Genomic DNA, 5307 nt, shown 5'->3' with positions numbered 1-5307 from the left:
CCATCAGCACAGAGCAGGGCTGATCAGGGGGTTGGGGCGCCTTCCCTGTCACGAACAGAGCAGAGCAGATAGGGAAGGTTGTGCCCCCACCCCTGTCACACACAGAGCCGCAGGGCGATCAGGGGGTTTGGGCGCTGCCCCCTGTCATGCTGATCCCAGTGCTGGGAGGCCTCTCGGCTCTGCTGATCCCAGTGCTGGGAGGCATATTACCCTTTTAACTATATAGGATAGAGGCCTTGTGCACAGGTGGGGGCCGGCTGGTTTGCCCTGAAGGGTGTCCTGGATCAGGGTGGGGTTCCCCACTGGGGTGCCTGGCCAGCCTAGATGAGGGGATGATGGCTGTTTGCAGCTGGTCACACACCCTTCAGGGTGGGGGTCCCCACTGGGGTGCCTGGCCAGTCTGGGTGAGGGGCTGAGGGCTGTTTTCAGGCTGGCGGGTGACTGAAGCTCCCAACTGCTCCATTTTTCTTTTCTTTTTTTAATTCTGGGCCAGCTTTAGCTCTGGCTCCAGCTCTGAAGCCTCTGCTGCTGAAAGCACATATCTGGTTTGTTTGGGTTCTATAATTGAAACACTTTATCAACTCCAGCTCTGAGATCCCGGCTGGCTGAAAGCGGGTTTCTGGGTTTTTGTTTAGCTTCTATATTTGTTACCATGTTTCAAACTGCCAGCTCAGTTTGTGCTTTTCTCTTTCCTTCTAGTTGTAGAATTTTCACTCAACCAGCTTTACTGTGGTTCTGGATGATGTCTGTTTTGTCTTTTAGTTGTATTTTTGAGAGCTTGTTTGGAGGTTCTAGCAGGGGAGCGCAGCTACTCGTATACCCTTGACCGAAGACCGGTCCTCTCCTGGGGGGGGGGGGGAGGTCGTCCTCTTCAACCGAGCGCGCAGCTTCGGGAGGGACACACATGGATCAGTGAGGGAGGAGGGGGACACCCGCTTAGCCAGCCAGATCAGCCGAATCAACCCTGGCGATCAATGGGGTGACAGATGTCGCAGCCAGATCGCCCTCACATCCTATTTTTGAAGTGGTTGTGCGAGGCAGCATTTTCCGGTGTTTACCTATGCCGCCATCTTGGTTTCTCCCTATAGTTATCTTAAAAGTCTTTTAGCCATCATCCAATGATATTGCTGTGCAACAAAAAATAGGTACATACATAGCTAAGATCTGGAAACAGCCTAAGTGCCCATCAGTAGATGAATGGATTAGAAAACTGTGGTCCATCTACACGATGGAATACTATGCTGCTGTTAAAAAGAAGGAACTCTTACCATTTGCAACAGCATGGATGGAACTGGAGAGCATTATGCTAAGTGAAACAAGCCAGTCAATGAAGGAAAAATACCACATGATCGCACTCTTTCATGGATAATTAAGACCATTACAAACTTTTGAACAATAATAAATACAGTGGCAGAGCTGCCTCAAACTGTTTGACGGACTGCAGTGGGAAGGCCAGGGAGGGTTGGGGGACAGGAGGGAGGGGAGTAAGAGATCAACCGAAGGACTTGTATGCATCCATATAACCATAACTAATGGACATAAGACACTGGGGGGTAAGGGAGGGCAGGGGCCTGTCAAGGGCGGGGGGAAAAAAGGACACTTATGTAATACCCTTTGTAATACTTTTAGCGAAAAATAAAAAAATAAATAAATAAAAATAAAAAAAAATTAAAAAATAGGTACATATATTAAAATTTTAAATTGAAATCCCTAGGCGTATAAACCTAAGTATTAATATTTTTTATCAATGAAAAATGAATTAAATCATTAACTCTTTGATTAAATTATCACAATGTATTACACATTTTAATTAATAATATGTGAAAAGTAGAATTTTATAGAACTATCTCATTTAATGTTATAGAAAGTAATTTTAAAAACAGCTCATGAATCTCAAGATGAATATTACTTTTTGCTAGAATAGGCCAGTTTTTGTTTCTTCCTTTTTCAATTTTATGCATGTAAATGTTGATAAAACGGTTGGGGTCCAACCCCAGCAGGTTCAGGGGTTCCCAAAGGTGTGGATGGAGTCGGCAAAGAAGGAATGACAGTGAGACAGCTTTCAGTTGATCAGCAGCCTAGCCAGGTTCTCTAGCCAGGTTCTAGCCAGGTTCTCCAGCCAGGTTCGGTCTTTTTTGTCCTGTTACATCTGTATTTATACCAGTTGATTTTAGTCCTATCCATTCTATTCCAAATGTTAGGGCGTTTGTTAATCTAGTTCTGTTGAGTTTAATCCTGTCTAGGTTAATCTCTGTGTTCCATTATAAGGGCTATTCCAAGGTCACTGCTCTACTGATAAACTACAAGGAAGTGACTGAAGGAGATTATCGTACCCAGTAAAGGTTATGTCCTCCCAGCTTTGCTGCTTGCCTTCCCTGGGACTGTCCTGTGTCAGTGAGTCTCCAGGGGTATAGGCTTTGGTGCTTTCCCTGGTGGGCAGACCCCCTGGGGATGTGGGCCCAACAAGTCCCAAATTTATTGCCAACAGTCTTAGTCCAAGTTCTTCATAGGTAGTACATGGTATTTCTGTAACACTAGGGGGTTTCACTGATTTATTCTCTTCTTTAGTCCTGTTAATCCGTAACTCCAGGGAAAAAATCCTCACCTGGAGAAACAACCTTACTTGGGCAGGTGGTCTTGTTTAAAACACATAGCGCTAAGAGGGGGAGCAAACATATTAAGAACAGTATGCCATATACGCCAGGTCCCTTGAAACATATGCTGTGCAGACGTTTCTTCCCTGCAGCAACTGTGTCAAGCAGCAAGGATGGACCGGCTTCTAGCAGAAAACTGGTTAACATCAAAACTGAGATAAAAATAGAAGTTTTGTTTAATGCTGTCTCTCCATTATTTTGAACTCTGGGAATTTCATGCTAAAAATTATATAGAAATCTGTATTCATTTCCTAGGCCTACTGTTAGAAAGTAATGCAAACTGGGTGACTTAAAACAACACACATTTTTTGTCCTAAAAAAAGTTGTTAAAGTTGTTGGTAGAGCCAAGTTCCCTCTGAGGTCTCCAGATGAGAATCCTTCCCTGCCTCTCCCAGCTGTTTTTTATTTGCTGGCAAACCTTGCTATTACCTTGTAGATGCATCATTATAGTCACATGGCTGTGTTGTTATTTCCTGGGTGTGTGTGTGTGTGTGTGTGTGTGTCCAAATTTTCCCCTTTGATAAGAGTCACCCTAATGACTCTTTTTAACTTGATGACCCTTGTAAGACCCAATTTCCAAATAAGGTAACATTTAAGTCACTGAGGGTTAGTATTTCAATATATATTTTGGAATGGGGGACATAATTCAATTCATAACATAGTTATTATTATCAAAAATTATTTTAAGTCCTAACTGGTTTGGCTCAGTGGATAGAGCGTCAACCTGCGGACTCAAAGTTCCCAGGGTCAATTCTGGTCAAGGGCATGTAACTTGGTTGCGGGCACATACCCAGTAGGGAGTGTGCAGGAGGCAGCTGATCGATGTTTCTCTCACATCAATGTTTCTAACTCTCTATCCCTTTTCCTTCTGCTCTGAAAAAAAATCAATAAAATATATTTAAAAAAGAAAAAAGAAAAAAAAAGACGTCCTGTCTGTCATTGAAAAAAAAAAAAACTATTTTAAGGACCTATCAGTTCACATCCTAGTTGGGTCTTCCTTTAGTTTTTTTTGAAAATAAAGGATTGAAGAAAGTTGCTTTGTAAGCAATAATATAAATGGAGCCACTTTATTTTTTTATTGATTTTAACCGTTTGAGTCCCAAGCAGCGCAATCGCGCTGCTGAGATTTTATGTCGAGAAAACATACGATTCCTTTGAGTGCCAGGGGGTATTGAAAAAACACTGTCAATACCCCGGCTTCCCCTACCCCGAAGAATCCCAAACAGCGCAACCGCGCTTTCTCTAAATGAGTACGAACAGACCCAAACAGCGTGATAGCGCTTGTTTTATTTTATGTCGAGAAATACCAAGCAGCGCAATCGCGCTGCTTGGGACTCAAACGGTTAAGAGAGGGAGTAAAGGAGAGAGAGAGAGAGACATCATTCGGTTGCCTCTTGTACACAAGCCTGGGGCATCGAACCCACAACCTGGGTATGTGCCCAGACCGAGAATTGAAAACGCAACCTTCTGTTGCACAGGACGATGCTCCAACCAACTGGGCAACACCAGCTAGGGCTAAATGGAGCCACTTTAAAATGGAGACGGAGCTGCCATCCCAGAGGAACTGCCACACACGTTTTATGACTCAAAGTTTGGAATGTTAAAACAGATAATCAGTACAAAATAAATTTTGGAGTTGGCCTAAAGCAACATCATATCGAAAAGAACTGTTTGCAAAGATAATAAGACAGTTATTACAACTCAACTGAGAATATCTGATTGAAATGAAAACCATTTTTTAGAATTAACATCACGGGCTGGCTTTAGCTCAGGGGTTCCTTCGCATACAAAGAATTAGCATCACTATGTTAGCATATCTTCATCAATAGAAGTGCCTTGCTTCTATAAAAGTAATTGTTCCCCTTCCCTTCTCATAAATACACCTTGCCTTTGTCTCCTAATTGGAACACTATTTGGGCTTCTGCCTGAATTAGTGCATCTCAATTAGTGATGTGAAATAAATGCTTGGTGCCTCTCACTTTGAAAGGCCTTTTAAGTTAGCACTATCCAGTCATAGAGTCATTTGTGGGGGGCTGTTTCTCTCTTTTCCATGTCCCGCATGGAAAAGGAAACAGTCCATTTGCTGAGTGGAGGAGCTGGGGATTAAGAAATTAAAGAAAGGCCAAGATGCAGAAATAGATTTTAAGCTGGGGCCAGGTGGGCGCCATCCTCTCTGATGGAGAGGAGGCAAAAAGCGGCCTGAGCCACACAGCAGGTTTATTTTAAAGGCCTAGATTTACATATCTAGTTCCGCCCCTGCCTGATTAACATGTCCAGCCTTATTGGGGAAGCATGTTCCCAGGGCGTGGCTCTGCCTATGCTCTGAGTTCAGCTGACAATAATAAGAAAATGCCTAGATGCCTCCCAGGCGGCCCTCTACAGTCATTCATTTACGTTAAAACTGACACCAGTATTTCAGATTGTCATTTTGGTAGGCATCATGCCTACCTTTGTTTTTACAGTAAGAGAAGCGTGCGTGTGAAAAGGGCGGCTTTGTCCAGGCCAGATGGCTCAGTTGGAGCGTTGATCCCAGTCAGGCACATGCGGGTTTGATCCTTGGTTGGGGCACCATAGACAAGGCAACCAATCGGTGTTTCTCACATTGATGTCTCTTTCTCTCTATCTCCCCCTTGCTCTCTTTCACTCTAAAAAA

This window comes from Myotis lucifugus, unplaced genomic scaffold (assembly GCF_000147115.1).
Source record: "Myotis lucifugus unplaced genomic scaffold, Myoluc2.0 scaffold_19, whole genome shotgun sequence".
NCBI lineage: Eukaryota > Metazoa > Chordata > Mammalia > Chiroptera > Vespertilionidae > Myotis > Myotis lucifugus.
This window is presented reverse-complemented; position numbering follows the sequence as displayed.